At 31.8% G+C, this 13,039-nt stretch overlaps 1 long non-coding RNA gene across 2 annotated transcripts; it reads right to left on the bottom strand.

Moving 5' to 3' along the window:
• Positions 1-5,829: 5,829 nt before the first annotated feature.
• LOC104877523 (uncharacterized) lies at positions 5,830-11,910 on the bottom strand. 2 transcript variants are annotated; one of them, XR_784593.3, is made up of 5 exons: positions 11,798-11,910; positions 10,515-10,737; positions 6,755-6,905; positions 6,406-6,524; positions 5,830-6,066 (listed from the first exon to the last, which is right to left on the bottom strand). It is a non-coding gene; the product is annotated as an uncharacterized LOC104877523 (long non-coding RNA). The 2 variants fall into 2 exon arrangements; XR_784594.3 differs by having other exon boundaries at positions 11,721-11,810.
• Between the last annotated feature and the right edge of the window lie 1,129 nt (positions 11,911-13,039).

Raw genomic sequence — 13,039 nt, 5'->3', positions numbered from 1 at the left:
TGGCCAAAAAGCCCTACTCATTAACGAAGATGAAGTTGATTGAAAATTTATCTTTCATTGATAAGGTAACAAAAATAACGTGGACACACAACTTCCCTCTTCTTACCCCTTTTCTTTTTTCTTATTTTCCAATGCTTAAAAAGATATATTTTTAATTTAATTTTCCATCATTTTGATATTGTTAGGTCCACCTTATGCAGCCTTCTCTGAAAATATTCTTATAAGCTATGTCTCTTTCTTCAAAACCTATGGGAGGGGGGATAAGGTAGAAAAATGAAAGAAATGTAAAATTAAATTCAGTACATTATAAAAAAAAATAAAAAATTAAACCTTTTGTCAACACATTTGCATTCCAATCAAATCCGAGGAAATTCAGTCTTAACATATGTATGGCAAATTGCCCACCGACCCGAACAATATTAGAAAAAAAAAGGTTCTTTGATTAAAAGAAGAATTGAAAAGTCAAATTTGATAATCTATGATCTGTTTGGTAACTATTTTTAAAAGTAGTTTTTTATTTTTCAAAATAAAATAAAAAATTGTTTTATATTTTTTATTCTTAAGAATATAAATCAATACGTTTTCAGAAAACATTTTTTAGTTGTTTTATGTTATTTTCATTTGTTTTTTATGATTGTTTAAAAATAATAATTATATAAATATATAGAATGATTAAAAATAAAATACTAGACATAAAAATTGTTTTTTAAAACATATTTAAAAATATTAAAAACAGGTTAAAAATATTTTAGGTTTTCCAATAGGTTATTGTTTTATAAAACTATTCTTAAAAATTATTTTTCAGAACTGTTTTTCAAAATGGTTATGAAACATACCATAATCTTTCATCTTCCTTTGGCTTCATTTGACAAAAATATCCTTCATTTTTTTTTTATAAAAATTATCTTTTTAGGATTATTTCATCCTATTAACCAATTAGTTCTTAAAAAACAAAAATAATAAAAATAAAAAGAGTTGTTGTGAGGTGGGCCATTAAGGATTTAGCCTAGATAAGCTTAATATATATATATATACACATATGGACAAAATCATGCCCTATGCTATGATAGGATAGATGGTAGAGAAAAGTCAAGCTGATGCTTCTTTTAATATTTATGAAGCAGTAAATGGTTGCTTTCCCTGAACAGCTCACACCATTTTGGTCATGTAACTGATACTAATTTCTCCATACTTTAAATCGCAAGCAGACAATGCTGAATGCTGGGATGGGATTGATTAAGAGAGCAAGGTTGACCTTCCTTGATAGAGTCACTTAGTTAAGTGTCAATTTTACTGTGTGGTATCGTTAGTTTTCACACCTATCGTACGCCCAAGTTTTCTCTGTTTCTCAATACTTATATTCCATCTTTACCTTGATGTGATTATCCACTATGAAATCTTCAAAAAGAAACCACAATCACGGCTAAACTTTTGAAAATTGAAGTATTATTTTGACAGATGAAATTATACGTTGTAATTTAGCATATAAATAAGGACTTTAGTGTACCAATTGCACTAATAGTTTAAGGTTTTCAAATGTAAATCAATAATGTAATACTATCAAGTTGACTAGTACATAACAAAGCCGTATAAAACCTAATACCTTTGTATCAAATTAAAAGAACATTTGACAATGTTTCTTGTAGTGCCCCACGTCACCCGGGTAGTGGTTGGGGAAGAGTTATATATGAAAGGTTTACACAACACATTATAGAGACATTTTCTTAAGGATGTAAGCTTAATAAATAAGCAAAATCGAGTTCGACTGATAGGTCATGTGTGCACTGTTGAACCCTGAACTAGACAAATATCAGGTAGAGAGTGAGGTCGTGACATCTCTATTCTAAGTCTTTTTTGTATAAGTGTTTTTTAGAGAATTATCTATCAAATGTTTCCACAGTAACTACCACCATAAATAATTTTTTAATTTTTTGAAAGTGTTTTCTAAACTTTACCAAAATTTTGATTTTTCTTTAAAAAGATTATTATACTAACTCAAAAGTTTAAACTTTAAAAACAACTTGACCATGTTTACCGATACTTAACAACTACGAATACTTAATGACAACGAAGCTAATCATAATGGAGTAAGTACATTCCAAAACTTTTGTTTAATGAGGTTGATAGAGTTAAAATTTTCTTAACGAAGGTAAACAAGCTTCTTAAGGGTGTCAACAACTACTAAAGGTTCTATAATACTAAACCAGTGGTGTTGTAGAATGGAAAATATGTTACACATGATGGGTTCTCTCAAGTTTCTCTGGTGCAGGTTTATACGGTAGTCTGTTGGAAATTTACTTCTTATAACGCCGGAAAGCAAGTAAATTAGGTCATAGCGGCAGAGGATAAGGTTGCCTGGGTCAAGAGGGAAGGTCCATTTCACAATTCATAGTCAGGTCCCTATTGTGTCAGTCACCATTAATTAATCATATGTACCAATGCAAGTGGTGGAATCATTGAGGTGAAAGTAATGCTTTGGTCCTCAGGCCCCACTCAGTTTATTCCCATTAGGGTTTTAAATCATTTGATGCCATTTTTGTCAACAGAAGTTAGGGAAAAGTTTGACAAGTTTGCAGTCGTTCCCATTAGAAAAAGGATTAGAATACACAATGACTTCACAAGCTCTCTGAGACATTCAAATTAGCTTATGATACTTTTCAAAATTTCGGTTGAGGTTGAAACATCGAAATATCATATATGAAAGACTTTTCATGCAACAAACCAAAAGACAAGATTGCTAAGGCAAAAAAAAATATAAAGAAGGCCTAACTTTGATTACTGTATCGGCAAATTGTCCAAACAGAGCTTAAAAGAATGAATGACAGAAAGTTTCTGGTCAAAGGCAGATTTGATTCAAAACCAAGAACATGTTTACTCAAGTGGGAAACCTCCCACCAGAAGGAAACACTCAGAAAAATAGGGAGGTAGCCTACTTTAGAGAGAAGAGAGTGCCCACCTTTTTTTTCCATGCTACAGTTGAGATCACTGTACTTGCATCATGTAATCATGGAGTCATTATTGATTAAGAACACAGTCAAGGATCTCTACTTACCTTAAAAAATACCCAGAAGTGAAGGTAGTAGCTTGGAGATGTGACCATGGCGACCAGAGAACAAGGTTTACTGGCTGGCCTAGGTGGCGTATTCAAGAGATCATCAATATCTAATATGCAACTCTAGGTTTGGTGTTGAACCCTTCTCATTTGACACCCTTTTTTCTACTCAACAAGAAAAAAACAAGAAGTAATCAATTTTTTTTTTTATTTGGGTGTGTTATTAAAAAAATTGTGAAGTAAAATTATTGTTACAACTTACAACTACTTTGAAAATAATCTCCCTTCTAGATAATAGAAAAAAACCAAAAAACAAGTTGAATAATTAAAAAACATAAAACAATTATTTATTCTTAAAAATAAAAAATAAAAAATAAGATAAAAATATTTTAGATTTCAAAGGTATTCTTATTTTATGAAACATTAAAAAATTCTTTCAAAAAGACACTTTTCAAATGGAGCATGGACTTATTTGACAACTGTTTTCAAAAACAGTTCTAAAAACAAAAACAAAAAAAATTGAAAAACGTATTTAACAAACAAAAAACTGTTTTTTATTTTTTATTTTAAAAAAATATCTTTTAATTATTTTCACTTATTTTTATTTAAAATATTTTTAAAAAATAATTATACAAACATATATAATAATTAAAAATAAAATCCTAAACATAAAAATCATTTTTAAAACATATTTATAAACATTAAAAACAAGTTCTCAAACACATTTTTATTTTATAAAATATTGTAAAATAATTTTTAAAAACTATTTTTTAACACCGTTTTTTAAAATAGTTATCCAACATGTTTTTTTAATCAAGTTCTTCCCGCCACTCTACGTGATGTAGACATAGGTGCATGTCATTTCATACAAAAATTTACTCGTCGATGTATCAGTCGGATGAAAATTTTGCAAAACTAATATTTTTAAAGTTATGGCAATATTGTCGTAAAGAAGCAGGTGGCAATAATGGCTGCTCACCTACGTCACGACACGAAATACAAGGTTGGATCAAAGATTCAAAGCTATATCACATACGACAAGGTTGAAACACTAAGGTATTCAACGGTCAAATGAATCAAAAGTTTATTATTAAAAAATAGAATTAGTTTCAAAATTGGAACAAAATATTTATTATAAAAAAATGCACTATTTTTCCAAGAATCCAAATTCCACCAATTCCCAATTAAAAAAAAGCATTTTATTTCAAATCATGACTATTACAATATGCTTTTTCAAAGATGTCGTTTCTTATGTTTGTAAGAAATCTTGAGCAAGAAAAAGCAAAGAAAAAATGGATTCCTTCTAGGGTGCAGAGATGAGCCAAGCCAACTTGGAGTCCACCACTCATCAATCCCAATCTATGAATGACATGTACCCGCTTGATTATGTGTCATAAAGTTGGGCATATGGAGACACCTTGCACTTAATTATATCACATGTGCTTTATGTCTACAGTTGGTTCATGTATCTTCTTCCCTTTTTTTTTCTCTCTTCCATAAAAAACAAAAAGATAATAATTTTTTAAGCATATTGATGTGATACTTATTAATTTGAAAAATTATTGGCTCTAACGAGCTAATTATCGAGCAAATAATATCAAAGTCAGCGTTATGGTTCAATTCACAAAGCTTGATTGGGAGAATCGTTAAGATCAAGGACCAATAATCGTTAGTGGTATTAAAGATGCTTTACGCTTATCGAATAATTACTTTACAAGTGTATATAGTTTTACGGTGTCGACATTACTTAATTGTCCTTCCAAAACTCCTAATGTGATTGAAAGGAGACTACTCTTTTGACATAAGCCACTAATCTAAATATTAATAAATATGGTTGGTTAACCTTCTGTCCAATAAAATAACACCACATTGCACCAAATTTGGTCAAACACCAAGTGAAAGATGTGTATATATAGTCTTAATGAGGTTAACAGCTAAGGATATATCTATATAGGAAGCCTATACTACAAGGTATGCACTTGTAAGTCTAATATAATATTCTCAACCTACCTAACTCAACCATTAGTTTGCAGCTCTGAAAGACATCCTGATTCCAACCATTTTTATCTATGATTTGAGTCATAGTAGTGATATTTGGATGATTTGGGATGAAAATTTATGCTTTTGTCATGAATATTTTGTAGCAAACATAAATCCTCGGAATTATCGCGAGATCAAAGCAATTAAGGTTTAATGTATCATCAGAGAAGGAATTTCAACATATTTGATGTTACCATTTGATTTCACATTATAAAGCTCCATATGGTACATTATTGGTTATATAGCATATGTGAAGACAGTCCTACCATTCATACTTGAGATTTTCCTGATAACAAAACAATGAAGACACCTAACCACAAAAGCATGTGCTTATTCTTTAATGTTAGGTGAATCTTCTACTTTTAATGTGGGTTTGGTCAAATATTATTTTATCCAGCAAGTAAGATAAGGGCAAGATATTTTTATATATTCCATATAGTGATGTGGGGAGAGAGAGAGGGAGAGGGAGAGAGAGAGAGAGAGAGAGAATACTTTAACTAGACCATAAATGTTTGAATTATGTGCATGTGTGGATTTGGAGAACAGTCTTACTGTTGTGAGATGATATGCCTGAATTATTGTATACACCAGTAGAGTAATAGGGTGCACAAGCATATGTCTATTCTTTATGGTTAGGTAACTCTTGTCTTATTTTAATAATATGGATTCTGCAAATACTATATCATTCATCAAGTGAGACCCCTTATTTTCTCTGAAGAAAATGAGACACCCCCTCATAATGCAAAGACAAACAATGATATAAAATTTATAAAATCATATTAATTAAATTACCAGACCATATTCTTAGCTTCTTGTCTTCATGTTTGGTGGCATATAGATTTTATAAGTTTCCTAATTAAGGTTTTCATATACCAAAACACCATCAAATGCTTACCTCTCATACTCATAGGGTAATCGCTTGTCTTCTGAATTCTGGAGGTTGCTTCTGCAGAAATGATTCTTAGAGATCACACCTGCATGGTCAATAAGTTGACTGTCAATACACAAATTTGCTAGTCTCTCTATATAATCAATTTCAGTTGTGATGTGTACAATAGCCCCAATAAATATTACTAATTGTTACTTGTACAAGACTGATCCATAGACTTTTCGGTTTATTATAGATACGAGATCCATACTTATAAACAACAGTCTTCATTATCCTGTGATTATATCCATAAAATATTTTATATACCAATCGTGTAATAGAGTCCACAAGCATTATTTACAACTAAGGGGAGGAAGAATCTTTCTTTAAAAAACATACAGTATGGTGATGAGTTAGCCTACATGCCTTAATAAATATTGCTAACCTTCTAGAGATGAAAGGGGATGTTTCAATGCACAGCAAATGAAATCCTATGTTTCGCTTCCCAGAGAAGATAAATCCAATCCCTCGATATGGTGTCATCCCAATACAAAAATGGAATCACTGCAAAACAGAAGCAGCTAGTGGGGGATCAAATTTGTCGTATACATATTTTCATGAGGAAAAACTGTAAATTTCTGTGCAGTTTACATTGCACAATTGACCTTGTAAGTTATTCCAAATCCACTTATCTCAAGCAAGGAATGAGGATGAAAAAACTAAGAACTAACTAGAATGCAGCAGCAAGTTAGGACACCTGTCAATAACATAATAAGTTTGGGAACATTCCTAACCTTGTATTATGAAATTGATCGCTTTCTTCAAGTTGTGTATATAGGGACAATTTGCTGAGCTTGCATGTATTATCTATGAGAGATTGCCACTCGTAGGGTCATGACAAATCCAATCAAATATGATAGAAGTCATAGGCTCTACTGCTGCAGTCTACAATAATGGCTGCATGAGATTATAATTTTGACAAGAAGGAAGGAAGCCTTTTCAAGTCAAACTAGAATTGCAGAGTTTGTTGAACAAAACATGTAACAAGAACATCAGAACAGATACTGGGTCAACTTGAATAGTGGAAAGAGAGGAGCCAAAGAAATAACTCAACTTGAATCCAGAACAAAAGCAGAAGTAGCAAGGCATCACATGAGCATTCTAAAAAACAATTATATGTACAAGCAGATCCCTGGATTATAACAGTGTAGCTTTTAGGAGTTGACAGAAAATATAGTCTAAATCGTCAAGAGTCATGCAAAAAATATGCCTTAACCCAGTAATTGGGAAACTGCAAGACAAATCATGTGCCACAGTTTCAATTGAACACCCTTGCCACATACGGTAGAATTTCTATAAAGTTCACTGATGCGCTCATTTCTAAACTTGTTTCTACTATTCATATACATCAATTTTGCTTTTCCTTTTTATGATTTGGAAAGGCAATGCACGGGAAACAGAAAACTAAACAGTTCAAACTAAAAACTGGAATACAAGGAACACAGGATTGAATGACTAACAATATTACTACTAATCCCCTAAAACCATCCACATTTTGAGCTATTTGTCTTTCAATAAGTAGTGCGATAGGTATCACAACTATGTACGACTTAAATTCAGTACTACAATCACTTGCAAATGAAATCAGACTATTATAGCATTAGATGCTCTGTTAACCCACAGAAGGCTAAAAGATTCTCAAGGTTTTTCCCATCTGTATAAAATGTGTAAACCTTAAAATGTGCGTGGCACTTGATAGTTCTGCCTCTATCAAACTATACCAGACAATTTTAACCATACAATGAGTTTGATCCGCTAGGTTTCAAAACAAAATAACAAATTATTTAACCAAGCCCAAAGGCTTGCTTCCTCACTCCATCCACCCATTTACCTTAGCATTAAATAATCCTAAAATAACATTTTTGTTTTTCTTCTAATACAAATGGGAATTAGGCTAACAAATGTCAAATATAAGTTTCATCATTCTGTACTAAATAACTCGATTGCATAATTAGATAAGCCTCAAGTTTCGATGTTTGTTGCTACATGCACACCCCTCTTCCCTGTAGCAAGTTTAAAGAATATTTACACCTTATACTCAAATAGGTTATTTCTTGGTACAGTACTTGGAGATTCCTTGTGCACACACAAGCTACTAAAATAAGCAGCTTGCATCTCTAAGTTGACTTGCTCACAAATTTGGTAGGTACCCTTGATATTGTTGATTTATGTATGGCTGAAGTGTTCAAAAGCTTCAAGACAACTTCAACATTAGTAGGCTCAAGCTATAATCTGGATGATATTATCTACGCGCATTATTTGCATACTTCAGGGTTCATGTGGGGATAGCATGAAATCTGTACTATATTATGCTATCCACACATATTATTTTGTGCCACGTAACCACACATCAACCTCAGGGACAGCAATAAGGAGGACAATCTTTCACTGATCCCAGGGACAAAATGAGGAGGATAATCTTTCATTGAGCACAGAGACAACAATGAGGAGGATAATCTTTCTTAAAGCAAACAATTATATCAAAAAGATCTGGCCTAGATAAAACACCTTGAACTTTCCTCAAAACAACCTATCAATTGTAGGGACAATGATGAGGAGGACAATCCTTCTCACGCAACAACTTGTGGAAAAAGAACAGTTAGCCTACATGAAACATCACCAACTTTCCTATCAATCATAGGTACAACAAATAGGAGGACAGTCTTTCTCAAGTAACGACTTAAAAATAAAAAACAATTACCTAGATAGAACATCATGAACCTCCCTCCAAACTTTGAATTCCACATATCCACCTTTTAAGTTGAATCATTTATGTACACAGTTATGGTAGATAACCATCCATAAACCATCAGTTTCTGTATGAGGTACCCAACAGGCCTAACATTCAATGAGTGATAGTGGTTTCTGTTGTTAATCATCTGAAAATTTGAATCTATGCATAATGATTCATAGAATATATGGTTTATTAAAGGCATAACACCTATTCATGTGAACAAGTAACATACCTTACTACTCTATGCTATACATGACTATTTTTTTATCCCACGTAATACTGTAGTTAACTGACAGAGATGACAATCTTATAAATAAAAAATCTACCATCTAGAAACATTCAAATTGAAGAAAGGTAAATATCTGATCAGAAATAAAAGAAATCTGGATGTTTCTAGATGCTTAGAAAAATAAAATAAAACAGAACATCAAGATTTTCCCAAAGAGCTGATGAATTTGGACATCTACGCAAATGACATCATTCAAATAAACAAATCCACCTTTTATAAGGAAATAATTACAATTAACAAATGATCTCATGAATAAGATTTTGTGGATGGATGGAAAAACCAGCTACAAACAACTTAACCCCATGCATGCCCACCACCTAAAAATAAAAGAATTGATAGAAGATGAAAGGCTGCAAATAAAGTCCTATCTTAATACTATTAAATGCCTATATACAGAATAGAGAGATTCAATAACTGATGTTAGATGCCATGTAAAGAAAGGGAACGATTTCATTTGGATGGAATGCTTTTGCTGTCTATTAAGTACTTTCAAATGTATTTATTATCAGAAGCTTGGACTGAAGTCCTGAAAACACAAGAGGTACAGAAGAGCAGGGCATATCTATTTAGAACATGATGAGGAAGATCAAACATGCCCTTAACCAACAGTTTGACAACACCATTAAAATACCAGATACCAGGTACATTGAAAATGGAACAAATGTTGGAGTTCTGGAACATGCTTCCAATCAAGGGGGACATTTTGTAATCAAGATTACACGTGTTAAGATCATAGGCTCTATACTTGCACTCTGAGATTAGGGCTACACAACTGGGATTAAACTGGTGCATTGTCAAGTCAAGCTAGAACTAAGGGAGTTTCTTGGCCAAAATTATGCAGACATATAACTCAGTAGATCAATGACCTTCTATTTGAATCAACCAGGAAGCAGAGTAGCTAAATAAAGATCTCAATTCAACCCCAAATCAGTCCATATAACATAGACTAACTCGTGTTAATGAAAATTTTACTTGTTCACAACTTTGTGATCAGTGGTCAGAGCTACATCCCAAACCAAATTCTGAAATATGCAATTTTGTAAACAACTGCATGCTTCAATTCTCTAATTTTATAAGAAACTGATATTTGAAATTATAGCATCATGGGCTATATATATATCCTCAGGATAAGTATTGCATAGTTCTGATTTTTGTTGGTTTGATAATCCCACCTTAGGAGATGATAAATTAACAACAGTTTAGTTTATCTCAGTAATCACGAAAATCATAAATAAAAACAAAAAGCATGCCAAAGAAATTGTTGGAATGGTGCCACCAAATGATCATCTAGCCATGTAAGGAAAAGCAGGCAGCACTACAAGAAATGAGATGAATTGTATATTACAGACAAAAGGAAGGAATACATATAACCAGTTTGAAAACCCAGTTACATCAATAATGACATAGTTCTCAACTGTGTGTTGGAAGACAGAGCAACATCTAAATGAATAGTAAAGAGCATTGTCATTACCCTTTCCAAGAGTCCTTCATTTCAGGCCTTTTCTCACCCTGTTGTTAAATGGAACATTTTCATTAGTTTTTCTTCTGGAGAATGTTGACTCATAGAAGCACATATAATTTGGTTCACATTAGCTCCATGTCTGAGCATAATTTTGATTTTTGGCCACTAGCCAATTGAATTTACATCTAAATCTCCAAGCTTGCTCATAACCTTCCTCATGAATGAGGTCCACCTGAATACGAACAATAAAATAGAGGATGAGTAAATAACTGATCACTTGACATAGCATAAATATGACACACAGTTATTCCCACAAATTCCTTATATTAAGAAAAATTCATCAGAAACTACAAATAATATAATTAACAATATCAAGGAAATATCCAGCGATAATTCCAGAAAATAATGAGCTGCCAAAAGAAATTGACGTACTCTATGTAAACACACGCCCTGTAGCCCAAATTCCTTGTATAAGATGATGGTTCCCAATCATACAATAATCACACAAAAGCATCTATCGAGTATACCATTAAATGCATTTTTCTTTGGAAAGATAGATAACAAAGAGATTCCCGTTCAGAATTCTTTAATCCAAAACTTAGCAATCAGACTAACAAAAGCAATCTACCTTCAAAAAGGCCTGAGAACTAAACTCATTTATTCTATTCAAGCCATGAAACACAGATTAATCCCAACCAAAAATTACCTGATTAAGAATTATCAAATATGCCGATGAAAATACTTGAAAGAGAGAGAAAGAGAGAAAGAGAGAGAGAGAGAGAGAGAGAGAGAGAGAGAGAGAGAGAGGAAGGAACTAAGAAGGAAGAAGGGCTTCAGCCGGTTGCCTGTACCATTGAGGAAAAATATACATTTTTAAGAAACCGTGAGAACATCAAGAATCTCATAACAGGGGAGACAGCTCAAAACAAGTCCAGGCATATTATAATGGGTTGACATATACTAAACCCCAATAAAACACCTATTCATTCTGCAAGAACATCCATTCAACAAAGCAGACCAGCATTTGTTCATCATTGAAATCTGCAAACCTACTAATATTGTGGGATCTTTCATTTATTGATTATCAAAATCAACAATTCATGATTTCCCTTCACACAACTAATCAATCTGCAACGTGACAATAGCCTCTCAATCAACCCAAAACCAAAAACCCCATGATTTCCAAAATACAAAAAAGGTTCATTTGAAGCATACCCCAAAACTTCCAGACCAACCCATAATCCCTATCGAGATATAGAAGAGGAGAGATGAGGAAAGCAGAAGATGCGTACCTTTTGGCCCGACATCGAAACTTCAAAGTTGAAACTTGAAAAGACGCTGCTTTTATATAAAACTACTTCCGTTTGTGAAAACGACGCCGTCTTACTTTCCCCGTTTTTTCACTGTTTCGTCACACCACCGTTTTCATTCCTCCGTTGGGGACCTTATAAATTTATAATACGGTCTCCCCGTTTCTCCTTGGATGGCACTCTTTGAATCTGTCCATCCAACTCTTATAGTATTAATTTATCGTTTTGTTTTCATAATTCATCCCTTTTGTAGTAGAATTTCACAAGATGAACTATAAAGAGGAAAACACTAGAAAATTAAAAATAAATAAATAAAAAATACTAGCCATATATATATATGTACAACATAAATAATAAATTTGTTGTTTTTGTTTAAATTTGTCGCGTTACTATCCTTTCGATGTCGAGTTTTTTACTAAATGTGTGATATCAACCATTCCGATTATGCGGGTTTACATTTAGATTTTACTTTACTAAGCGAGAGTTGCTTAAGTATAAGTGATAAAGTTTGACACGAATCATCAATACATCTTTTGCAGGTTTAGACTAAGTATAATTATGTTTTCACTTATATAATTTATTTAATAAATAGGTAGTTTTTTTATTGATTTATGTATCATGAATTTGAGTCGAATTGATCTATTTAATAATTACATTTATTAATCTAATTATAACTTTGAACTATTTAACTTATACTTTATTCATTTTTAATTTATTTTTAAATAAATAAATTGATTAAGTTATTAACATATTTAGTTGAAATATTAATTAAATAGATTTATACAATCAACATCTAATCGAGGATTAAATAGAAATACTCAATTATTAAATAGGTTACATGATGTATTAATTATTTAAGAATTAATATAATAAGTATTTGAATTTATATTTTTAAGACGATTATTATTCTCATTAGATTTAAGTTAACTTTTGCAATAAAGTGTTGGACTTTGACACGGCACGGGCCACTTTACACAAATTATCACCCCCTATGTGTATCTTTATAAAATACACAAATTATTATTTATTTTATAAAATATATTTCATAAACCTTTGATATACATATATATTTCAATAGCAACCGAAAATATGATGAATGGTTTAGAGTTTTTTGTATTTTATATAAATGTGTATGTATTAATATAAATAAAATTTATTTCATGATTGGAATAAGAGTCCGTTTGACAATGATTTTATGAAGCATTTTTATCCTTTTTAACACTT

The sequence above is a fragment of the Vitis vinifera genome, chromosome 19 (genome assembly GCF_030704535.1).
Source record: "Vitis vinifera cultivar Pinot Noir 40024 chromosome 19, ASM3070453v1".
NCBI lineage: Eukaryota > Viridiplantae > Streptophyta > Magnoliopsida > Vitales > Vitaceae > Vitis > Vitis vinifera.
This window is presented reverse-complemented; position numbering and strand designations above follow the sequence as displayed.